The sequence below is a fragment of the Ceratotherium simum genome, chromosome 30 (assembly GCF_057802395.1).
Source record: "Ceratotherium simum simum isolate JZ-2026a chromosome 30, ASM5780239v1, whole genome shotgun sequence".
NCBI lineage: Eukaryota > Metazoa > Chordata > Mammalia > Perissodactyla > Rhinocerotidae > Ceratotherium > Ceratotherium simum.
In genome coordinates, this window is record NC_141929.1 from 23,342,832 (window position 1) to 23,370,162 (window position 27,331).

The 27,331-nt window shown below is 37.3% G+C and overlaps 1 long non-coding RNA gene across 1 annotated transcript in view; it reads right to left on the reverse strand.

Annotated features, from left to right (window-relative positions):
* The window catches only part of LOC147913121 (uncharacterized), a 29,636-nt gene extending 13,698 nt beyond the window's left edge, over window positions 1–15,938 (reverse strand). Inside the window, exons 1-3 of the long non-coding RNA XR_015549160.1 lie at window positions 15,783–15,938; window positions 7,908–8,012; window positions 6,441–6,518 (exon numbers count right to left, since the gene is read on the reverse strand). This is a non-coding gene — a long non-coding RNA (uncharacterized LOC147913121). The remainder of the gene's footprint in view (window positions 1–6,440; window positions 6,519–7,907; window positions 8,013–15,782) is intronic.
* Between the last annotated feature and the right edge of the window lie 11,393 nt (window positions 15,939–27,331).

The window sequence follows — 27,331 nt, forward strand, 5'->3', positions numbered from 1 at the left end:
ACTGGTTAACGAGGTGGTTATTCTAGTTTGAACTGACTCTTCTGGGATTGGACTTGCTCACACATCCTGTTTCTCAGCAGGAACACCTGGGATGATTGGGATAGCTGGTTCCTCTCTTCGCATGATTTCTTATCCTGCAGCAAGCCAGTCTAGGTTTGTTTACATGGTGGTAAAAGCAAGAGAGGATAAGTTCCAATGTGCAACCATTTTAGAAGTTTTGCTTGCATTTCATTTTTAAATATTCCATTGTCCAGTGAGAGTCACATAGCAAAGAATAGATTCAAAGGCTAAGGAAATACCTCCCAGTTCTAGAAGAAAGGATCAGCACTGTCACAAGGGTCGTAAATATAGGGATGGGAAGAATTATTTGGCCATTTTTTTAAACGATCTACCACGTTGCACCAGTGGATAAATTCCCTTCTCATTTTGGATCTTAACTTGAAAATATCTCCTCACTCCGAAATGAAGCCAAAATCCAGCACAAAATCAGAGGCCATGAGTAGAGGATTCAGAGTGCAACAAGTTATTATCAAACCCGATGTGAGTTTGCAGAATTTTGTACTGATAGCTTCTATTGATTCTCTAGTGATCTTGATTTGTTTCCCCAAATTTCTGGATTGGCAGAAAGAGAAAGATGTTCGTATTACGTATCCAATAAGGCCATAGCTGTTTATTTAAAGGAATAGTTTCTTACTTATTCATCACAGCCTTCTTTAAGATAGGACAATATTTCCCAAAATGTATTTGGAAAAATGATCATTTAAGTTCTTGTAGTAGAATAGGTTTGTGCATTACTAGGTTAAAATTATGTAAGCTTCATTATTGCAGGAATTTTGAAAAGAATTTAATATGCTGACGAGCACTGCATTTTTTCAATAAGGGAATATCATATATATTGTTTCCTGAACTTGATTTCCATTTTGCAGATAAAGAAAATAAGAGCTAAATGACTATCACTTAGGAAGGGCTTCTTATAATCTAGGCATTTGCACATTCAAAATCTCATTCAATATTTACAATTGAGACAGGTGTTATTATAGTTATTAGAAAACTGATGAAATAGAAGATAAAAGAAGCTAGCTAACTTGCCAAATTCCACATACTTGGAAGTGACAGGTTTGGGTACCAAATCCAGTTTGACTCAGGGCACAACCTAACTGTGTCAAACCATATCAATTTCAGGCGATGCATCTTCCAACCCCTACCTCTAGCCATCAAGGGGATCTTTTCCTCTCTCAAGTCCATAAATAAGTTCTGGCGCCAAATGGGTCACTCATGCTCTGCACAGGCATGTGATGGGTTTTTTTGCCAGAATCACTCAGAAGCATACCATTAAGCACACATTCTGCCCTCCAAATCAATTCCCCATATTGCTCTCTAAGAACACTCTGCACAGCTAGGCAGTGAGGCTTCATATTAATCATGTTTTCTAATTATTTATTTATTAGAACAAGGGAACTGAACACCTGGCAACATTTACGTTTGCAATTAGGGAAGCAACCTCACTCTAGCAGAAGTCTGATTTTATTACTTGCCTTTGCCTTGTAAAACCAAGTTGGTTCAGTGGCAGAGAAAGTTATATTCATATAAAAGAAGATGAAACGCTGGAAATAATCTCTTTCTCCACCTTCAGATTTGGTATATATTGGGAAACCTGAAACTTAATTCATTATGCAATTGTTAGGGGGAAATAAACAGTATACTGATACATTAATCTCATTCTTTCATTAATTCAAGAAATCTCAGTTGACCACTTGCTATATTCACCCTACTGCAACTGGCACTATGGCATAATGTTCAAACAAACCTGTGATGAATTTCTAAGTGGAACTAAACACTCAGAGCTTCCATGTCCTTATTAGAAAATGGAGATAACTGTATCATAGGTGTTTTTGAGGCTTAGAATGGATACAAGCACAGCATCTGACTCATAGGTGAGTCATACCCAATACTAGTTGGCTGCTCACCCTTCCCATCCCACTAAGCATGGTGATCATAGACATAATTAAAAGACATAGCCCATAGTCACAGGCTTTCAAGTAAGTATGGAAAATAAGCTAGATTTTTGAAAAAATGGTAAAGTAAAAAGAAATCAAACATATGTGATTGAAAGTAATTTTTGGATATGGGCATAGAAGACCACATAGTCAAGTTTTCTAAATATATAGTATTTAGGAAAGAGAGAGGGGATCAGAAGATGTTTGCATATTGAATGGCTTTAGAATGAGACTTAGGTGGCTGAAATTTATCCTGTAGCCAAATTATTCCATTGACAGCCAAGAGTCATGCATCACGGAATTTAATCTAGCCATTGTGTACCTTGTGGGAGGGCAGCTGAAAATGGAGATGAGAAAGTCAGTTGGAATACCACATAATTGTAATTTCTTAGATGATGCCAAGTCCTCCAACTTTCTCGATTCACTCTCTAAAACACAAACTCCCCAAAAGAACATTTCTCTCCTTTGGAAGAAAATTTCAAACCTCCTAGAATCAGCAGTCCAATTGCATCAGATGTTAAAATTAGAACATCTCTGTCCTGCTGCAAGAACTTCGGGGTAGAGATAATGATGATCCTAATAAGGGCAATGAAAATGGAATTAAGAAACATATGGAGAACTCTCTCTCTCATTGGGTGACAAGCTCTCAGATAGGGGACTGCGTGCAAATTAAAAATTGTATATCTGAATTCTTTAAAACAAACATGTGGTAAACTACCTTCCAAAGGAATGCATAGCACTGAGGAACACTTTTGAAGCTACTGGTAAATATATTGAACAGCAGAGCTAGTTGAAATGAAAGAGCACAATGAGAAATCAGTAGTGTTATATTGGACAAGCTACTTCACATCTCATTTCTATGACGGATAATATTAACCTATGAACACTATGTCATTAAATATGTGAAGTTATGAGCACAATATTAGGCATACAATACAATTTCAATAAAATTTATGACACAACATGTAATCTATAATCACATTAAAGACATTTTATAGATTTTTGTTGACCAAGAAAATTTCAATAAAGAAAAATTTTCCCCTGCATAAAAAAAGAATCAATGGAAAAGTGATTTGGGAAAAATCCTATATATTTATTAATCCATGCTAGATCCCAGGAAAAAAAAAAAAAAGAGAGAAGAGATAAATCTTACTTGTAGGAAATGGAAAGTAAGCAAATTTATTTCTACGTATCACCATGATTTGAATAAAGATGCGCTTAAAAAGAGATAGCAGGCAGCTGAATCTCTCACCTGGTGGGGATCCAATTGCCCTACATGGGAAGTGCTAGCTACCTGCATGGAAAACAGATGTTACCACTTTTACTTAATGTGGTAGCAGGAAGTTGGTAAAGGACGAAATCCTCTGGTATTTTTAATGTGATTTTTACTGTTTAGTAACTTTTCAAATCTGTGTATACCTGGACGAGACAAGAGCATGTATTCATTTTTTCTTTCTTTGCTCTATCTACATACTATATCACATTTACTATACTCTGGATATTCATTTGCACCAGTACATGAATGCCAGAAAATGTTGGCCTCCTTCAAAATACTGACTGGATCTCTAAATCAAAGAAGATTGCTGAGACTTAGCCATGACTTCCTTTTGTTAACGTTCCTCCATCCAAAGCCAACACACAATAAAATCTGTCCCAATGGTACATGACCTCTACGTGTGTATGCTCTGCAACTACTTCCAACTTTGTCGAGCAAGAACAGGTGAATTCTTTAATTTCTTTTGTGTTCTCTAAGAACAATACTTCCAGTTTTATAATTAAGAAGACTACTGACAAGTTCTAAAATCTCTCCTAGTGAAGTCAGACTGGTTATTCACCAGTCTTATCTTTTCAAACTATCTGATCACAATAACAATAATAAAAGTAATAATAATCATAGTTATCATTTATCAAACGTTTTATTTGTGTAGGGAAATGCGCTGAGTATTTTACTTATATCGTCTTTAATGCTAACTGCTCTCGTTTTAGTTTAAAGATGAGGAAATTAAGGAAAAGAGTGATTAGGTAAGTCAGTCACATATCTAGAAAGAGACTGAATAGGATTTAAGAGACAAATAACACAGAACTTCTTTAGGAAAATGCATAGCCTGTTTCCCTCAGGAAGTGGCAAGCCCACATCTTGAAGCCAGATGACATATATTCAAATTCTGGCTCCCCAAACATGACCTCTCTATTCCTCTCTTGCCATATCTTTAAAATAAAGTTGATAATAACAGTTCCTACCTCATAGGGTACCAATGAAGATCAAGTAACTAACATACGTAAAGTGCTGAGGATAAGGCTGGATGAATAGTAAGTGTTAAGTGTATTGGTTATTATTAATAATAAAATCATAATTAGGGATTAAAGCTAAGATTCTTCTTTGTTTTCATAATTTGATTAGCTGGAGAAGCTTGTGATCTGTGAGGCATGAGGATCTCTTTCACTTTTTAGCTTAAGTCCTAGACTAGAGTGAAAACTGAACAATTTTACATGTAACCTTTCCTCTGGTCTTTCTTTGTATTCCATATATTACATTCAACATCTGCACGAAAGTTAGATGAACTTCAAGGAGAATGAACACACTAATCACTTCCTTGAGTAAAATGGCTTAATCTCTCTTGTCTTGGGGATTATTTAAACTTTGCTCCATGGAGAAGCTTCTTTTTACTGTGGAGTATTGATGGACCCCCAAAGGTTGTCTTCAGTTTTCCCTTGATCTGAGAGTGAGTTGCTATAAGAGTGACAGTCAAGTCACTGCCTTGGGCTTTCGTACCCAAGACTTAGGGGCTGGAGAGCCATAGTCTGTAAGTGGAATAAGCATTATGAAGAACTGACTTCCAAAAGAACAGTGTTACCATAAGAGGATAAAATGATGTATTAGCCTCAAATCTCTTCACTGCACACTTTTAATTTCACTGAGTTTCCAATGAATCTAGTTTACACTGTTCTCCCAGCTGATGGTGAGGGAACTCTGGCCATTAGCAGCCCATGAAAGCCACTAAACTTGAGAAAGATACATGTACACATTGCAATATTTGTAATAATACAATACAAAATGCAGAACAGTATCAATAGTATTATTAGAATATATGAAATATACACGTGTGTGTATGTATATACATGTGTGTATATGTGTGTGTTTCTATAACAAATAAGCATTGGAAGCAAAAACATGTCAATGGTACCTAGATTATGGGATTTAACTTTTTCTCTTTTATATTGTATAATATCTTTCATTCTACAATGAACATGAATCATGTTGATAATCAGAAACAATGTGAACAAAAGCATTATATACAACAAAACCCTCAAAGTTAATAGTAAATATCTAAACTGAACAATAATTCTGTTTGAAGGATAGTTTGGTATTTGCAAACTAGGGAAAACTAGTGATTTACTCTGGAGAAATATACTATTAAAAATAAATCAAAAAGAAAGAGAAATTACCAGGAAAAAAAAAACACCATGAAGCCTTTATGTTCCCCTACAAAGAACTTTAAAATAGAAAATAGTAGTAGGATAAACTTGGCTATGAAAGGAAATACATTTGCATAAGTGGCATTTTGAGTTTGCCAGTTAAATTACCACACATGCTCTCATGTGATGCTCTCAACGATGCTGTGATTTGGTTATTAGTGTCCCATTTTGCAGATTAAGTGGCCTTTGCAAAGTCAATCAGCTAAGCATGAACTAGAGCTGAAACCCAGGTCTCCTGACTAGAATTCTGCACCAAGCAACCTCAACCAAAGAAGTCACCTTTGGGAACTCTGTATTTGTGGTGTGAACAAAGAAACACCCTTAATAGACATACAGATCCCTAAAAAGGATAGGGAAATCATTCTACAATGTTTTGATTTTTATAAGACATATTTCTTTATTTTTCTGTCAAAATTATCTGACATATTGCCCAAATCATGTGAATTTGGAACAGGCACCATAGTTGAAATGAGGTATACAGAAGGACAGGGTGTTTCTCATGTTGAGCACCGACCTTTAAACAAGACCACATATTAGGCTTTACATCCACTAGCTCAATTAACTCTTAGAAAGATCTTACGGGAGCGATCCCCATTCTCTGTGTACAAATGAGCAAAAGGGGGCTTAGGGAAAGTTGACTAGCTTACTGGAGATCTCATAGTTTATAAGAACATCTTTGGGATTTGAAACTGTGCCTTTGTGTTTCCGAAGTCCTTGTGTTTTGTTTATGTGTCTGTTTGTTTGGGTTTGTCTATATAGCATTTTTTTAATAGCTCAAATTTCAGAGCAGGCATCCAGGGAAGATCTTTGAGTTTACTTATTTTGTGACTAGGAAATCCAAGAGTACATAGAAGATTATGTGATGTCGTGGAAATATCTATAAACAGGGTGTTATAAATCTGGGTTCACGGTGACACTGTTTACACACAACCATGGACATGTATAAATAAATATATGTATACTTACCGCCATTCTGTCTTAGGTTAAGCCAAGATAATCTCTCGTTGTCATCACTGAGTCATGACTGGCAGTTTCACCTTGACACTGTTTTAAATAAGGGTAATTAATTCTAGCTGCCGCACATCTCAGTGGCTTAATCTGATGTGTTTATTTCTTACTCAAAATCAAATCATCTCATTGTACACTTCTAATATATACAATTTTGCTTGTCGATCATACCTTCACAAAGCTCGAAAAGGCATTAATTATACATTTTTCCATAATTTTTTCTTGCCATTATTTCAGCAAATTCATTTTAATCTGAATGTTTTATATGAGGGTATTCATTTTATGAATCTTTAAATTGTACCAATATATTTTCTTTATTCTTATTTGTGTGCTTCTTTTTATAATAAATACAAAACAAAAAAAATTTTTTAAGTCTATGCAATTGCAAAGGAGGTGGAGAAATGTAGTTTCACGTGGAATTTTGGTGAGCACTGAGTTTCTCTGCCACAGTTGTGTGAAGTTATCTTTCCAACTTAGTTTTTGAACTACCTCACCCCTCATCAAACAAAACAAAAAAAGATGCTGTACTCACAACCCTCTCAGTAGGCAGATCAAAAAGAAGACAAATTACCAATGAGTATTTGAAAGATACTCATTCTTGCGCCTAACAAAATAATGAAAAGGAAACGGTTTAAAATTTCATTAATGCTCCCTGTTTATTAGGTTGTGGGAAAATAATTCTCAGATATTATTAGTGGAAATGCAAATTGACTCAGCAAATCCTGTTTGAGACATTTCTCCTAAATTAATTATCAGACAAGTGCACTGAAACATGTGACTGTGTGTGTGTGTGCAAATGTTCACTGTGACAGTGTTTACACAAATAAAAAAAATGAAGTAACTTATTTGTTCATGAATTAGTATTTATTATGGTGATTCACAAATTGTAGCCATTTAACATAATAAGGTAATTTTATAGATAGATGGATGGGTAGATTGGTAGATAGGTAGATGGTTAGATGGATAGATAGATGATGGGTAGATAGATACATGATAGATATGTCTGGGATATATTATTAACAAACAAGATGATTAAAAAATGGCTTGGTCCAATCATTCAGATTAACAGTGAGTAAGAAAAAGGTGGATTAGCTAATATTTATTGATTATCTATTATACACCAGGACATAGCCCCTCCAGGAACTCTATCATTTGGGTGTTAAAATCTATAATTTAAAGAAGAAGCAAAGAGCTAAACTCACAGAGACTGCAAGTGGCATTTGGGATTTCAACCTAAGTCAGTCTGGTTCCAAATCTGATGCTCTTTCTACTGCATCAAGCTGCTTCCACAGCAGTCGGAACTTGTCTTGCATCTGTTCTATACTTGTTTGCGTTTTCCCATTTTGAAGCAACAGCCACCCACTGTCCCGCCATGCCCGGCAACACTTTGATTTCCTTTCGCATGGCTGAGGCAGATTCACTCACCTCCCTGGCATTCATGTGCAGCTCTGCAGAGCGCTCGAGCATCTGGCTATCCACCCAGCGAGAGCGACTGGAAGCGCAGAAAATTCCTCTGAGAGCAGGCAACATCTGTTTGATAGGCAATGAAAAATAAACCCGTAATAAACTCATTTTAGGAGCAAAAAATGGCTCCTCAAAGTGCTGATTATTCATTTTATGCAAGTGTAGTAATGTTGGTCTACTTGACAAGTAGAAAAACAGCATGTCCAGAAGCAAATGATCACAGCCAGAGGGTGGGGCTGCTCACACCAGGAGCAAGAGTAGGTGCTGGCAGATGAGACAGCATTTAGAAAGATTACACAGAAAGCCTGCACCACCTGTGGCTGGCTCCTGGCACAGAGAAGTGACCCAGGTGGTTGGACGGGGTGCATATGCGTCAGGAATGAGTTTCAATTCAGCAGCAATGGCTTCCTCACCACCCCAGACAGCCGAGTTGTTTTCCATTCATTCAGCCACCAATACGTTCTTTCCTTTATTCATCGATCCGTTGTTTCTTTTATTCAAATATTCATTATATTCTCTAATGAAAACATCATTTTATTACTGATGCCTTCACAGATATTGTAGTTATTATATTATAATCTAAGGTGGGTTTTTGTAGAAGTATAAAAGAAAGTATTGAAGAATAATTGGTGGATTAGCATTTATTGAATTTAAATCTGATAAGATAAAAATGAACATAACAAAATGGATTGAAGAAGGGAAGAAAATAATTGAAGGATAAATTCTTCCTCGGTAACTACTACACTGGATACAAGCTAGTCCACTGGTTATAATTGTGATTGTGGATGTAGATAAACACAAAGAGAATTCAACCTCCTTTCTTTTTTTATTCCTGGAATTCATCTAAGAGAGATCCACATAGTGTTTTTCTCAGGCAAATTCATTATATGCCATGTGAAGAACAGAACAGAAACTAGGCTAAAAGTTGTCCACGGATTAGCATACCATACAAGCCAGGTAAAGCTCTCTATGTCATTACTATTTTCTTGTTATCCTTTATCCTTGGACAAATGTTAATTTTATTCTCTAATCTTTCACATGTATGCCCTCTGAATCAAAGATCTAGGTCAGAGATAAGAAAAAATGAGGGAGAGAGCACGCAAGAGAAAGAGAAATCGAGAGTAAGAATATGAGAGAACAGAATTACCCAAACATCAATAGATCATGATTGCAAAAATCAGAACATGATTCCAAAAAAATGGTAAATCTATGAGACTGAAGCATGACGGTGCAGGCCAGTTAGTCCTCCGTACTTTCTATTGCTGACTTAGAAGATTTAGCATTACTATTTATTAAGGGTGTAGAAATTTCGCCATCCTTTATATATACAAAGATGGGCACTAATATGAAGCCAGATGCTATCCTGTTCCCCATCCTTTTCTTCTCCCAGCATCAGGAAGGCCCCATGTTATACTGAAAGAGGAATGGCCCCTGGAGCCATATGGCTTTGGGTTTGACTCTGCACTTCTCTTGCTTGCTGGCTCTATGTCCCTGGATACGTTACATGTTCAGTATCTTCATCTATAAAATAGATATAATAATGTTTGGCTGATATGGTAAGCATTAAATGAGATAATATTTATGAAGTACTTAAAAAAATGGATAATAGATACCAATTATTCAATAAACACTAGCTATTATTCCTATAATCATGACTCTGATTATGTTCTCTGAGCTTGTCTCCTCATTAGTTAAATTTGAATAATGATACATAAGGTTGGAGTGAACAATAAATAATGTGCCTTTTATGCATTCAAACGACAACAGTATTCAATTCAGCTTCAGAGATAGAGATGGAGATATATTGCTTATCTAGATATGTTTATAAAGTAGTAGATATTGAAAGAGCAATGGAAATCAATTAAATTCTTATGGCAAGAGAAATTCCCAAGTGAAGTTCTTAAGCTGGACTGTGACATATTCAAAATGAAAGAGGATCAACATCATTCAGGTTGAGGTGAGGCTTTATAGATAGAAGATATAGGAATAATTTTTCAAATACAAGTTTAGATGTTTAACAACTTAGATGTTCAGATTAGGGCTGTTTACAAAGAACATCATGAAACTTAAGCCATGTCCCACCACAAAATGTTCACGTTGTAGATTTGCGAAGATGCTACGCTTCATCTCATGAATAATGTTCTCTTTGTACGATCATGCTTAGAGTCCCGTATTCTATGCTGGAAAATAGTGCTACGTCCTTTTTTATGCTGGTACTACAGCCTGGAGTGCATTCCTCTCTCATTTCCACCTAGTCAACTTCTTCACATCTTCAAAATTCAGATTGTTAAGAATCTCACCCATACTCCTCTCATCCAATGGCTGGTCTATGTTCTTCTAATCTGCTTTTCTTTATTATCCTAAAGCTACTTTCCAATAACACTATATTTCATTTAGTTTAATTTTTATAAATCTATTTCCCCCATCAGATTGTGAGATCTGTAACGGAGAGATTAAGAGCTATCTCCTTACTTAGCTTTTTATTTCTCCATTGCATGCATTACTATCTACTATCATAATTTTATATTTGCTTATGTGCTGTTAATCTTCCCTCTGAGAAGGTTTGCTCCATGATGAGGGTCTTTGTCTCTGTGTTCTCTACCATACTCTAAGAATCTAGAAATTTTTTGGCACATAGTAGGCACTTAATACATATTTGTGGAATAAATGAATGAAGGGATCATATTTACAGAAATTAGTATAGTGCCTGGTTATGTTAGCTACACAGAAAAATTGTGTTGAATTTAACAATAGAGGTAAACTGTGACACAATAATATTAGCTATCATTTAGAGCTATACAGTTTGCAATGATATGCAATATTAGTTATCAATCAGAGAGATCATACAGAGATGAAGCTTAGAGAGGGTGAAGATGGCAAAGGAAGTTCACATAGAAAGAATAACCTGCTGTAAAGCTACAGAGGCACGGGAGAGCATGGCGTGACTGGGGACCTTGCAAAAGATGCAAGATGAAAATAGAATTACTAGAAAACACCGGAGAACTCAGAGGCGGCGAGAAAGTAAAAAGGCTATTGTGCATGTTAATAAGTCTGCATTTAGGACTGCAAAAAATTATGGAGCCATAGCAGATTTTGATCAGTTAATTAGGGGGATTCATTTATGCTCTGAGCAGAGAGTGGGCTGTCTGTGATCTCTGCTCCTCTTCTCTGATAAGCAAAATCAGCCTCTCTGAACCGTGTGTGTGGAATACAGCCTGCAGAGATATGTCGCTGTCCAGAGCAGAGCTGCAAAGAGCCCCTAGGGAATGTTGGGTCCGAATGATAGGAAGCAGGGCTTTAGAGTGACCTTCAAAGGAGCAATATGTTTCGCTGCCTTCTGGGTGCCTAAGATCACTTAAACATCATCTGATAATGCTATTTATTTCCAGCAAGGGGAATTTTTAAAAAAAATATTGGTGCAGCTCCTGTGCCTCAGTGAAAAAAAGCAACAAATAAGAGTTCTCCTCTGCAATTCTAATAAAGATTGATGAAAGATTATTAGAATCTTTAGTTTCATGAGGGTCTCAAAAAGTAGGGTATAATAAATAGGATTTTCTAGGACAAATGAGTCTGAAATACTTTTCTATCACTTTGCTATAGTTGACCAAAAGAGATTATTACAAGAGTTTCCAATTCAATTCAGTTCCACATGCTCTTCTGACAGGCTCTTATTTGTACATTATTGCGTAAGTACAGGAAGAGGAGTCATGGATTTGTTAGATAACTAGATACATAATTTTATATATATATATTTATATAAATGTATTAATATTATATCTAGACATATAAAACAACATATATAATTAATTATATATATTCACTGTATATTATATAGATTAGAGTATTCTAAAGGCATGACTGGGGTATAAAAATATTAAAATGACAAACTTCAAAATTTATAATTCTTCTATCAGAACAGCATTCAACTCCCCATCAAAACAATTCTGATGCCAATCACAAAAACTAGACAAAATAGGCAAATAAAATACCTAAGGATTCTGAGGAAAACACAAAAGCAGCCAGATTGTGGAGTGTGTGTATGTGTGTGTGTGTGTGTGGTGGGGACGGTAGCTGGAAAAGTGACTGTCATGGGGGGGGGGGATGAATTCAAAGCAAACCAAGCTTAGACACACCATAACAAAATTGCTGAAAATCAAAAGTAAAGAGAAAAAAATCTCGAAATTGTCCAGAGAAAAACAACACATTATATATAAGGGTACAGCGATTTGAATACTACAGCTTTCTCATCATACTATGGATGAGCATAGAAGAACATATAACAGGGGAATAGTATTTTTTTTATTATTAAACTTTTTTTGAGATAACTTTATCACCTGCAGTTACAAAATATAGTACACAAGATCCCATGTGGCCTTTACCCAGTTTTCCTCAATGGTAGCATATTGCAAAAGTATAGCACAATATCAACACCAGCATATTGACATTGATACAGTCAAGATGCAGAACATTTCCATCACCACAATGATTCTTCCTGTTGTCTCTTTCCAGACACATCCGCTTCCTTACAACCCTCACTTCCTCATTAAACTCTGACAACCTGATGATTCTTTATTGCCATAATTTTGTCATTTCAAGAATGCTATAAAAATGGAATAATAGAGTAGGTAACCTTTGAGACTGGCTTTTTTCACTCAGGATAATTCACTGAGATCATCCAGATTGGTGTGTGTATCAATTATATGTTCCTTTTTATTGCTGACTAGTGGTCTATGGTACGGATGTACCAGATTTTATTTAATCATTAACATATTGAAAGACATAAAACTGTTTCCAGTTTGGGGCTATTATGACTAAAGCTGCTGTAAACATTCATATACAGGCTTTTGTGGGACCACACGTTTTTATATCTCTGGGATAAATGCTTATTAGCGCAATTGTTAGGTCATATGGTAGTTGCATGACTACTTTTCAAAGAAACTTTCAAACACTTATCTGGAGTGGCTATAGCATTTTACATTCCCATCAGCAACCCAAGAGTGATCCAATTTCTCTGCACCTTCACCAGCATTTCAGGTTATCATTTTGTGTGTGTGTGTGTGTGTGTGTGTGTATGTGAGGAAGATTACCCCTGAGCTAACATCCATTGCCAATCCTCCTCTTTTTGCTGAGGAAGATTGGTCCTGGGATAACATTTGTGCCCATCTTCCTCTACTTTATATGTGGGATGCCTGCTACAGCATGGCTTGATAAGCGGTGCGTAGGTCCATGCCCAAGATCTGAACCTGAGGACCCTGGGCCGCCAGAGCTGAGCCTGAGAACTTAACCACTACGCCACTGGGCCAGCCCCAGGGTTATCATTTTTTGAAGCCATTTTGGTGAGGATGAAGTGATAACTCCTTGTGGTTTTGATCTGCATTTCCCTAATGGATGATGACACTGAGTACCTTTTCATTTGATTATTTACCATCTTTTTATTGTCTTAAGAGAAATGTATTTTCATACCTTTTGCCCATTTTCTAATTGGACTATTTATTTTACTGTTCAGTTTGGACAATTCTTTATATATTCTAGATATTAATCTTTTGCCTATGTGATTTGCAAATATATTCTCCAACTCTGTAGCCTGCTTTAAAAAGAAAAGTGGATAGGTTTTGCCTTTTTTTTTAGTATGAGAAAACTGAGACTTGAGGAGGTAAGATATCTGTCTAGTATACATGAAAAGCAAGTGGCTGAGATGTGGTTTGAATTCAGTTCATTGTTTTTTCCACCTTACACTGTTCCCTTTCGCAGAAGGGCTTTATTAAGAGAGAGATGGGTAGAGTCTATATTCCATCACAATTCTAATTAACACCTATAAAAATTCCACCTCCATTTATAGTCTGAGCAAATCCATATCAAGAGTACTGGCTCTCCAGCCCTATCTCCTTGGTTGAAATAATATGTTCTTCTTGGTTTCTGCCGTTTTCAAATGTCTTAATTAAGAGATCTGATAAATACATTCTACAAATCACTAATTTCTGATAATATACATATTGTGTGCGTGTGTATATATATATGTATGTATATATACAGTTTGTCCTGATGAAGAAAGGTATTTTCCTAAGTATTTTATATCAAAAAGCAAGATGCAGAAGAGTATAAATTACACAAAATTAGTAATATAGATAAAAATATGTGTGTACACACTGGACTATGACTCATTTTTTTTTCTAGAAGAAATTTTCCTGAAACTTTTTAGTGGTGTTTGCTTTGAGTAAAGGGAAAATTTCACTTCTATTCTGTTCCTTTTTATGCTCTTTGGGTTTTTCTCAAATTGTATTCATAAATTACTGTTACTTTTTAAAATATTAAAAACAAATCAAAAGATTAAACATTGCATATATAATAAACAGTAAAGAGAAATTGTATTTCTTAGCATCAGAATTTTTTAGCATAAGTTTCCCTAAAATGTGAGTTTCTGCTGGGTGAACCTGTCAATAAGTGTTGGGACAGAGAGTAGCAATGAAATCCATAGAAACTGGTATGTTTGATGAACACTACACACTCAATTTATAAAGACACAGGTTCAGAGTGATCAGTATGTCGTCCCTATTCACGCATGTATTAAACTACTGAGCTAGAATCTGTGCTTAGATCTGAATGATTACAAAGCTCCTGTTTCTTCATATTTCCTCCTTCCACAAACCGTTAACCTGGAGTGATCTGCTTCCTTTCGGGAAACTTCACCAAGTGGCTCAATGCCCCAGTTGTCTACAAGTATCCAGCTGATATAACTTACAAGAATATTGCCACTTAAAAACGTGCCCAGGTTCATCTTTTACTTTAGCCCCCCCCCTTTTAAAACTAAAATTGTATCTTGTAAATGTATAATTTCACAAATTTATTCTTCTCTCAAGTCATCTTATTCTGATGCAGTTTCAACATTTCTTCCTTCTATAGTAATGCAGACAGGGGATTAATATATTCCCTCAACGTTAGAAGGAGAAATGCAAAACTTCTGCATAAGGTTCTACCTGGGAAAACTGGTTGCTAACAGAAGATGGCGCTAGCCTCTATTTGTTTTCAAACATTTCTCAGAGTAGAGGATAGGATATTGATCCCCTCTATGGGTTCCAGACTTGAAAGTTTTATCTTAGATTATGTGAGAGAAGCTTTACAAATGTTTTTATTTGAAATTTAGAACTGTGAAATCTATATATGTCATTTTCCTCATTATAAAAAAGAGTCAATTTGAAAGAATGAACTAACTTTTCTGAGACACATGGGTAGTAGGACTTGAAATCTGCCCGAGTTCTATTAATTGCACGTTCAATTTTCCCCAAACATACCATTCAGACTTTATTGTTAATTCAAGATTAAAAGTTGAGAGAGGGAGTCAAGATGGCGGCGTAGGCAGACTCTGAACTCACCTCCTCCCGTGGACACAGCCAATTTACAACTACTCGTGGAAAAATTACCCCTGAGACAGAGCTGAAAACTGGATAAGAGGAACTCCTGCAACAACGGACAATCCTAACTGGGGTGGAAGAGGCAGAGACTCCCTTCCGGAGAGGAAAAACGCCGCCTTCACAAGCCGCCAGCTTCACGGCCGCCGGGAGCAGCTCACAGGTGCGCAGCCTCCCTGGAGGCGCGGGGCCCTGAGCCGGGAGCGCCCCCGCTGTGGGCATTTTGTGGACCCAGCACAATCGAGACCAGCGGCATAATATCTGACTTTGCCTGCTACTAAAGCATTGGGGAACACCCCCAGAAAACCCGGTTCACAAAGAAACTAAAACTGGCTCTTAAAGGGCCCGCGCACAAACTCACCCGTTCCAGAAAGCATCCTAAAATCACCAGAAAGAAAGGTGCACAGTGCTTCGGTGACAAGAGACTCACCTAATAGGCCCTGAGTGCATCTCGGTGAGGGGTGAGACCTCTCCAGGGACTGGGACATTGGCGGCGGCCATTGTTGTGGCCTGGTGTGAGTGTGCTGACACAGACGCCATTGGAGTTTTCCCTGAGACCTGCTAGCCCAGGGTCTGCTCCACCCGCTAGAGCACCGATTTAATCCAGCTCAGCCAGGGCAGGCAGCCCACCCTAGAGACTGGCCCCACCTAACAACAAACCCTCAGGCAACGTGTGGGCCTGCATAGATTGGTGACTGGATTTTCTGCAGCCTGGCAACTGAGCTGACTTGAGCGGGGCAGGGTGTGCACAAGGAGCGGGTGGAGAGTGTGGGGTGGTGGCGGAGTGTGTGGGGCTCCCGCCGTGGAGAGACTGGGTCCGCTTGGGGAGGTCGGGGCGCGCACACGGGGGAGGACTGTGTTGACTGTGTGTGTGGACCTGTGGGCGGCAGGGCTTGTCAGCTGCAGAAGACTTGTGCTTCTCAAAGACCCACATAGGAGGTTTGCCCCACCTTCCAAAGCCTGAAACAATTGGGTGCTCCTGTGCCTGAGGCCAGCCCCACCCAGCTGCAATCCTCAGAGAGCTGACAAGAGACCTAATAGGCTAGAGGTTTACAGCAATTCTAAGGCCCTGAGCCTAACAACCTGCCACGCTGGGGGCCTACTCACTTAAAAGAAATACTGCAACACAGATGTGGTATTAGAACTTGCAGCCAACTGTGCTGGGGCTCCTCACACCTGATAAAGAGACTGAAGGGCCCACAACAACTACAAGCAGCTGAGCATTACAACAGCTGGCCAGGAGCATAACTCAGCCTCCCTGGGCGCCTATAGGGAGAGCTAACAGGCCACAATAGAAGCACACACGTAGCCCACATAGGGGCCACCCCTGGAACATTGAGAACTGAGGGAAGCACACTGGAAGCCTCCTAAGCCATCACTTACATAAGGTCACCTATCCAAGAGCAGGAGACGTAGCTGATCTACCTAATACATAGACACAAGCACAGGGAAAGAGGCAAAATGAGGAGGCAAAAGAATACATTCCAAGTAAGGGAACAGGACAAAACCCCAGAAAAGGAACTAAGTGAAACAGAAATGAGCAACCTACCCGACAGAGAGTTCAAACTAAGAGTGTTAAGGATGCTAACTGATCTGGGGAGAAGAATAGATGAACTCAGTGAGAATGTGAACAAAGAAATGGAAGATATAAAAAAGACCCAATCAGAAATGAAGAATACAATACTGGAAATGAAAAATTCATTAGAGGGACTCAAAAGCAGAGTAGAGGATACAGAAGAACGGATCTGTGAGCTGGAAGAAAGACTAGAAGAAATTACCCAAGGTGAACAGGTAAAAGAGAAAAGAATTAAAAAGAGTGAGGACAGTCTAAGGGACCTCTGGGACAACATCAAGCGCACTAACATCCGTGTTATAGGTGTCCTGGAAGGAGAAGAGCGAGACAAGGGGGCAGAGAATCTATTTCAAGAAATAATAGATGAAAACTTCCCTAACCTAAGGAAGGAAACAGACATCCAGGTACAGGAGGCACAGAGAGCCCCAAACAAGATAAACCCAAAGAGGCCCACACCAAGACACATCATAATCAAAATGTCCAGAATTAAAGATAAAGAGAGAATCCTAAAAGCCGCAAGAGAATGTCAAGTTACATACAAAGGAAACCCCATAAGGCTATCAGCTGACTTCTCAGCAGAAACCTTACAGGCTAGAAGAGAATGGCACGATATATTTAAAGTGCTAAAAGGAAAACTTACAGCCAAGAATACTCTACCCAGCAAGGTTATCGCTCAAAATGGAAGGAGAGATCAAAAATTTCCCAGACAAGCAAAAATTAAAGGAGTTTGTCACCAAGAAACCAGTGTTACAAGAAATGTTAAAGGGACTGATTTAAGGGGAAAAGAGAAGACCACAAATAGGAAAAATTATCTATTTCCACGATTAGAACGTAATGGATACAAATGCACAAAAAGAAGTTGGATATGATATCAAAAACAAAAGGAGGGAGGAGGGTAGTTAAAGAGTACAGCTTTCAGACAGAGGTCAAAACTAAAGTGACCATCAATTCTGTATAGAAGAAGTAAGGAACAGAGAAGGACTACTAAAACACTGAGGGAAAAAAAAGTTAAAAATGGCAGTAAGTACATACTTATCAATAGCTACTTTAAACGCCAATGGACTAAATGCTCCAATTAAAAGGCATAGGGTGGCTGACTGGATAAAAACAAGACCCATATATATGCTGCGCACAAGAGACACACTTCAGACCTAAAGACACTCACAAACTGAAAGTGAAGGGATGGAAAAAGATACTCCACGCAAATGGCAATGAAAAGAAAGCAGGGGTAGCAGTACTCATATCAGACAAAATAGACTTTAAAACAAAAACTGTAAAACGAGACAAAGAAGGGCATTACATAATGATCAAGGGAACAATCCAACAAGAGGATATAACACTTGTAAATATCTACGCACTCCAATGTAGATGCACCTAAATATATAAAGCAATTATTAACAGACATAAAAACAGAAATAGACAGTAACACAATAATAGTAGGGGACTTTAACACTCCACTTACACCAACGGATAGATCATCCAAACAGAAGATCAATAAGGAAACATTGGCCTTAAACGACACACTAGAACAGATGGACCTAGTAGATATATACAGAGCATTCCATCCAAAAACCGAAGAATACACGTTCTTTTCAAATGCACATGGAACATTCTCCAGGATTGATCACATATTAGGCCACAAAACAAGTCTCCATAAATTTAAGAAGATTGAAATAATACCAAGCATCTTTTTCTGACCACAACGGTATGAAACTAGAAATCAACTATAGGAAGAAAATCAGAAAAGCCACAAATACATGGAGATTAAACAAAATGCTACTGAACAACGATTGGGTTAACGAAGAAATCAAAGAAGAAATCAAAAATACCTGGAGACAAATGAAAATGAAAATACGACATGCCAGAATTTATGGGATACAGCAAAAGCGGTTCTAAGAGGGAAGTTTATAGCAATACAGGCCTATCTCAACAAACAAGAAAAATCTCAAATAAACAATCTAACAATGCACCTAAAGGAACTGGAAAAAGAAGAACAAACAAAGCCCAAAATCAGTAGAAGAAGGGAAATAATAAAAATCAGAGCAGAAATAAATGAAATAGAGACCAAAAAACAATAGAAAAAATTAATAAAACCAAGAGCTGGTTCTTTGAAAAGATCAACAAAATTGACAAACCTTTAGCTAGACTCACCAAGAAAAAAAGAGAGAAGGCACAAATAAGTAAAATCAGAAATGAAAGAGGAGAGGTTACAACAGACACCTCAGAAATACAAAAGATTATAAGAGAATACTATGAAAAACTATATGCCAACCAATTCGACAATCTGGAAGAAATGGATAAATTCTTAGAATCATACAACCTTCCAAAACTGGATCAAGAAGAAGTAGAGAATTTGAATAGACCAATCACCAGTAAGGAGATCGAAACAGTAATCAAAAACCTCCCCAAAAATAAAAGTCCAGGACCAGATGGCTTCCCTGGTGAATTCTACCAAACATTCAAAGAAGAGTTAATACCTATCCTTCTCAAACTCTTCCAAACAATTGAGGAGGGGGGGAAGCTCCCTAACTCATTCTACGAAGCTGACATTACCCTGATACCAAAACCAGACAAGGACAACACAAAAAAAGAAAATTACAGGCCAATATCACTGATGAACATCGATGCGAAAATCCTCAACAAAATACTAGCAAATCGCATACAACAATACGTTAAAAAGATTATACACCATGATCAAGTGGGATTTATTCCAGGTATGCAGGGATGGTTTAACATTCGCAAATCAATCAACGTAATACACCACATTAATAAAATGAAGAATAAAAATCACATGATCATCTCAATAGATGCAGAGAAAGCATTTGACAAGATCCAGCATCCATTTATGATAAAAACTCTGAATAAAATGGGTATAGAAGGAAAGTACCTCAACATAATAAAGACCATATATGAGAAACCCACAGCTAATATCATCCTCAATGGTGAAAAACTGAAAGCTATCCCTCTGAGGACAGGAACCAGACAAGGATGCCCACTGTCACCACTCCTATTTAACATAGTATTGGAAGTCCTAGCCAGAGCAATCAGGCAAGAGAAAGAAATAAAAGGGATCCAAATTGGAAAGGAAGAAGTGAAACTGTCAGTATTTGCAGATGACATGATTTTATATATAGAAAACCCTAAAGAATCCACCAGAAAACTTTTAGAAGAAATAAACGACTATGGTAAAGTTGCAGGATACAAAATCAACATACAAAAATCAGTTGCATTTCTGTACACTAACAACGAAGTAGCAGAAAGAGAAATTAAGAATACCATCCCATTTACAATTGCAACAAAAAGAATAAAATACCTAGGAATAAACTTAACCAAAGAGGTGAAAGATCTGTACACCGAAAACTATAAAACATTGCTGAAAGAAATTGAAGAAGACACAAAGAAATGGAAAGATATTCCGTGCTCTTGGATTGGAAGAATTAACATAGTTAAGATGTCCATACTTCCTAAAGCCATCTATAGATTCAATGCAATCCCTATCAAAGTTCCAACAACATTTTTCACAGAAATAGAACAAAGAATCCTAAAATTTATATGGAACAACAAAAGACCCCGAATAGCTAAAGGAATCCTGAGAAAAAAGAACAAAGCTGGAGGTATCACACTCCCTGATTTCAAAATATACTACAAAGCTATAGTAACCAAAACAGCATGGTACTGGCACAAAAACAGACACACAGATCAATGGAATAGAATCGAAAGCCCAGAAATAAACCCACACATCTATGGACAGCTAATCTTCGACAAAGGAGCCAAGCAAATACAATGGGGAAAAGAAAGTCTCTTCAACAAATGGTGTTGGGAAAACTGGATAGCCACATGCAAAAAAATGAAAGTAGACCCTTACCTTACACCATACACAAAAATTAACTCCAAATGGATTAAAGACTTGAATGTAAGACCTGAAACTGTGAAACTTCTAGAAGAAAACATAGGCAGTACGCTCTTCCACATCAGTCTTAGCAACATCTTTTCAAACACCACATCTGACCAGGCAAGAGAAACAATAGAAAAAATAAACAAATGGGACTACATCAAACTAAAATGCTTCTGCACAGCAAAGGAAACCATCAACAAAACGAAAAGACAACCTAACAATTGGGAGAAGATATTTGCAAACCATACATCTGATAAGGGCTTAATCTCCAAAATATATAAAGAACTCATGCATCTCAACAACAAAACAACTACCAACCCAATTAAAAAATGGGCAAAAGACCTGAACAGACATTTCTCCAAAGAAGATATACAGATGGCCAACAGACACATGAAAAGATGTTCAAAATCACTAACTATCAGGGAAATGCAAATCAAAACTACAATGAGATATCACCTCACGCCCGTCAGAATGGCTATAATTAACAAGACAGGAAACAACATGTGTTGGAGAGGTTGTGGAGAGAAGGGAACTCTCATACACTGCTGGTGGGAGTGCAAATTGGTGCAGCCACTATGGAAAACAGTATGGAGATTCCTCAAAAAATCAACGATAGAACTACCATATGATCCAGCTATTCCACTGTTGGGTATTTATCCAAAGAACTTGAAAACACCAATTTGTAAAGGTACATGCACCCCTGTGTTCATTGCAGCGTTATTCACAATAGCCAAGACTTGGAAGCAACCTAAGTGCCCATCAAGGTACAAATGGATAAAGAAGCTGTGGTATATATACACAATGGAATACTACTCAGCCATAAGAAACGATGAAATCCAGCCATTTGTGACAACATGGATGGACATTGAGGGTATAATGCAAAGTGAAATAAGTCAGAGGGAGAAGGTCAAATACTGTATGATTTCCTTCATTAAGTAGTAGATAATAACAACAATAAACAAACACATAGGGACAGAGATTGGATTGGTGGTTACGAGAGGGGAAGGGGGGAGGGAGGAGGGTGAAAGGGATAATTCAGCACATGTGTGTGGTGATGGGTTGTAATGAGTATTTTGGTGGTGAACATGATGTAATCTATGCGGAAATAGAAGTACAATGATGTACATCTGAAATTTTTACAATGTTATAAACCAATGTTACTGCAATAAACAAAAAATTTTTTAAAAATTAAAAAAAAAAAAAAAAGATTAAAAGTTGATAATAAAGCAATGCAATTACTAGAATACATTTTACATGCCTGGAATTACTTATTTAGACTTGGTGTAGGCTTTATCTTTGCTTCAACTAACAGATGACTTTATCACGACTCACGTGGGAAGGCAGAGGTTCAGATTCAGCAGAGGTTGCAACTTACCTGTGTTATAAGTTTACCCTGTAATACATTTTGAAGCTATTCTTTTAAAAAACAAAGTAAATTCTAAATTTAAAAAGCCTTCACGTTCAAGCTCTTTGATGTATCAGCATCTCAAATAATGAGAAATGGATTTTAGTTTATTATCTCTTTGGCTTCAGTTTATTTTCTCTCTACTTTCACCAGATGGAAGTGTCACCAGATAAAGATGCTAACCATATGCGATGTGAGTGTGAGAATGACAGGTAATTATTGCTTTAACTCAAGTGCTCATATGCTAATGGATTATCGACAGTTACTGATATCACTGTAATAGACCACCAGGAAAAAGTGATTCAGAAATCCCGTATTGGACTGGCTGGAATCAGATATGTAATTACCTCCAAGGACGAGATATATTATCGTCACTCTTGGCCTCTTAGAGTGTGAATGCAGAATGACACACACCAAGGGAAAGTAAGAAATAACACTAAGGTTTGAAATGTCTGTACAGTGTCTATATGCTGAGGGAACTGAATGGAAGATTTCTTGACAAAATATCATCACCTGTGTTTCCACTTATATCTGAAACACGGCTCTGCACATACTTGTTGGAACCATTATTTTGTATACAGCTTGCTTTGTAAACTTCAGGACACAAAACTGAATTTATGAAAATATGGAATTAGAAGGAAATTGAAAGATATTCTCTTTCAATTCTGCCTTTTGATGAATGACCCTGAGCTCTAGTCCCATCCTTTAAGCACTCTGAATTTATACCAGTGCATGGCAGTTCCAAGAACTCAATCCTAAATTCATTGTTTTTTAAAGAGTTGGCAGGATTCCCTTGTCAGCTCCTCTGTCTATTTTGTATTGTTACAGACTTTTCATTTTTGTCTTTTGTGACTAGATTTGCTTCAAATCTTCCTTCCCTATTAGTTCCTCCCTGAGGAAGAGGACTGCAAATGGGAAAGCATCTAATTAGATCACAAAATACTTATTAGGGCATATTTGCTAATGGATCAGCACATGGATGCTGCTTCCTTACATCTTCCTCTTCTGGCAACAGAATGTTCTAGGATCCACTTTTTATATTTGGACATTATTACAGGAACTTTGGTGCAGGATTTATATTTTAGGGGTTATGTTAAAGATTTGGTAATTATCTACATTAATGGGAACATTTATTCCAAGAGAAGATGCCTAGAATGGCACTGAATCGAAAATCGGTTGAAAGTCCCAGTATAAAAATGGAAGGAGGACATTGTTCCACAAACAAAGGACCCTAAAACTTAGAGGTGTTGAACAACAATTTGATTACACTCACTGAATCTGAGAGTCAGGAATTTGGCAAAAGCACAATGAGGTCCACTTTTCTCTGCTTCAAAGTGTCTTCAAATGACTGGGGGTGACCCAACCACTGGGGGACTGGAAAAGCAAGGACTGTGAATCCATTTCTATGGTTGCTTCTTCACTCAATTGTCTGGTGCCTGAGTTGTGAGGGCTGAAGGGTGGACTCAGGTGATACTCTTAGGCAAAGCATCTATATATTGCCTCTGGCATGACTGTCTGAGAGTAGCTGGACTTCCTACTTGGCAGCTTGTCAAATCTTCAAGAGCAAGTGGTACAATAAACAAGGTGAAAGTTATATGACTTTTTATGCTCTAGGTTTGGAATTCATCGAGCTGTATTTTATGGGCTGGAGTAGTGATAAGTCCACCCAGATTCAAGGAGATGGGACATACACTCCATCTTTCAATTGAAGAATGTCTAAGAATTTGTTTGGGCATTTTTAAACCTTCACAGACATGTAGATCTCTTCACTAAAAGGAGAAATTCAACAAGGAATGTGTGTGTGTTTGTGTGTGTGTGTGTATAATCTAAATATATATCCACGTGTTTAGAAATTTCAATACTGGTAATGTAAAATAAAATAATTGTGACAAACTATACGTGCTTATGTATGATTATAGTGAAAACTATACCAGACAGTTAAAATATGGTTATTTATTGATCTAAGGGGTTGAAAAAACTTTTAAAAACATTATAATCAAAATTAAATACCATATTTTCTTTATTAAGTTAGTCACTTCAAAGTGGCAATGCTTAATGAATGTTTGAGTATGGCCATTCACATTAACTGATGAATGCTGGTGAAGGTGCTCATTAGTGCAACTCTTTCAGAAAGTGAGTTTGCCAGCTAACAAGCTCTTAACACAATCCTACATTTTGTCTCAATAATTCTAATACTATAATTTTTTAGTATAGAAATCCTTTTAAGTGCATTTTTGGTACATCATTTCTATTTTAAAAAAAATAATAACCAACATTTCAGATTCATAAAATGATTAAATAAATAAAAGTGTTTATTAGTAGATACTATAGCTATTAAATATAATAATTAGGAAGATTTTTTAAATTACATGGGCAAATTTCTATGTTATAATGTTAATTAGACAAAGAAGATACAAAAACATACGCTTGGGTATGTGTATATCACACACACAATGACATATGAATGAGTGGATCTATAATTAGATATATTTAGGTGGAGAAATCCAGAAAGAGATAGGTAGATGATGATAGATAGATACATACATACATACATACATGTATACATAGATTTAGTTATATGTGTTTATGGTGAGTCATTCTGGTGGCTACCATTGATAAGAATAATTTAACAATTTGACAAATAATTTAACTGTAATTACATGTCACCAGCAGGGGGTACTGCTGAGATACACTATGTTCCTGATGGCGAAGTTGAAGCAGAATATATCTCAGGTTTTTTTATTATTATTGGAATTTCTGTGAACTCTACTTTATACTGAGGTCAGTAGGATGACATTATATCCACAGTAATAAATCTGGCATATGTGGGGTGGCATATTCCAAATATGACCAGCTACCCATGTATTTTAACAAGAACAAACCTTTCAGTTCATTATATTTTAGATGCAAGAGCATCTCACTCTTAACAGTGTATGTCGTCTGATAAATTCAGCAGATTTTGTGCAGAGATATGACTATTAGACTATGAGTTACTGGAGCAAGTAACTCGTATTTGTAGCAAAAAAAAATATCCCTGGAATAGACTTTAAAAAAAGCTTGATAAATAATCAATGTTCTGATCTATTGTGCAACTCTTTGCCAGTGGGCAATTCTATAGGTCATTTTGGATCGTCCCTTGTAATGCTGACCATCACACACCAGTCTGGTATGCCATTTAATTATGAAGGCAACTATATTATAAAACTTTCCTTAAACCATGAGCATGCTTTAAGCTTCTATTCAACACTAGAATGTTAGTTCCACCAACATCATGAGTCATTTTAAATATCACTCAATGATTGGTTTATTGACTTTTCTTTTCACAGATCTCCATTTACAGATGTGTAGTTAATAAGAAAATAATGGGGAAAAAAAAAAGATGGCAATGTCCTCTGAATAAGTCATCAACTTATGTACATAATGATTAAGGTAACCAAAGAAAATTGCCAGATTCCATTTGTGTCTTGTTGAAATCCCCTATATCTTAATGAAACTTTCATCCTCACACTGGTTTTCTCCCAGTCATCTGCTCAAGAGCACATGGGCAAATTTAACTTCTTTGAATAGTTATCTGCTTCCTGGAACCAAGAATATTCCAAAACGCTTGTTGAATAGTCAAGTGTTTTGGAAAATGTTTAGTCTTTGTCCTGGAAAATAAATATAGCAGAGAGATATTAGGCAATATGTGTGGGTTTGCTGAGAGAAAGGAAGTGTAGCACAGCTCCAAGATAGAATAAGTAGAGAAAGGAACCTCAGTCCTCTGTGATAAATAGGCTTAAAGAGCAGATGGTTATGCTGGGTCAAATGCTAGTTCCATGGATTGTCTGATGGGAAAGCAGACTAGGCGATAAATCCGAGTAACCAGGAGAGATATGTAAGTTTTGTACATTTCAGCCTACTTTGTTAAATGTACTTTTAATTCCATCTGATCCTATTATCCTACTTCAAAAGCTCAGTGCCTTCTCATTACACAAATTAAAATCCAAATTCTTTACAGTGGCCTAAAAAGTCTACCCTTTACCTGGTTTCCCATAGTCTCTTGCCTTGCACCACATCTCTTATTCTCTGTGATTCAACCTCATCACCCATCTCTCTTCCTCAAATGCACCATGACGCTTCTTCCCTCGGTTGTATGACACAGGTTTTCCTCTGACTAGGAAACTCTTCCCATCCTGTTATCAGCACAGTTCCTAAGCATCCTTTACATTTCAGATACATTTTCAATTCCTAAAGAAAGCCTTCCTTATACTTTGCAGGTCAAACTCCACCTCTGATATGTTCTGAAAGGAGCATCCACACTTCCTGAGTTTTCACAATTGCAATTATACATTGTCATAGGTTCGGTTCCCTAGAAGTGAAGTTTGAGGCAGGTATGGGTTTTTGCTCAAGTAGATTTTTGGGGACAATGGGAGTGAGGGAGGCAGGATACAAAGGGAAAAGAAAAAATGTAAACTCAGCTAGAGATAAGCTGCAATCCCTTCTGAAGGTCTGGTGTACAAATTTCACCTCACAGTTATAAATTCACCTACAAGTCCTACCTTGTAGCAAGTGGGAAACACCCTTAGTTGTTAATCAAGGTATGCCAGAGAGTTGCTATGGTCTTGAGCTAATAGGCTCTAGTATGATCAGGAGCAATTCTCTGAGAGGAGGATAGATGTAGGTAGTTGTCAACCAACAGTCAAAGCACAAGGAGGAAGGAGAGATGCTTACACCAGCTGGTAAAGGTGATCTCAGCAGGGCACCAACAGCATTCACTACATGTATATCCGGTTGTTCCTTTTGGTCACACATACCTTTCTTTTTTTTTTAATTTTTTTTTTTTTTGTGAGGAAGATTGGCCCTGAGCTAACATCTGCCAATCCTCCTCTTTTTGCTGAGGAAGACTGGCCCTGGGTTAACATCCGTGCCCATCTTCCTCCACTTTATATGAGACGCCACCACAGCATGGCTTGCCAAGCAGTGCATCGGTGCGCGCCAGGGATCCCAACCAGCGAACTCCGGGCCGCCACAGCAGAATGCGCACACCTAACCGCTTGCGCCACCGGGCCGGCCCCATGAATACCTTTCTAAATCTACAGGCTGCAAGCTCCGTGAAAGCAAAGATGG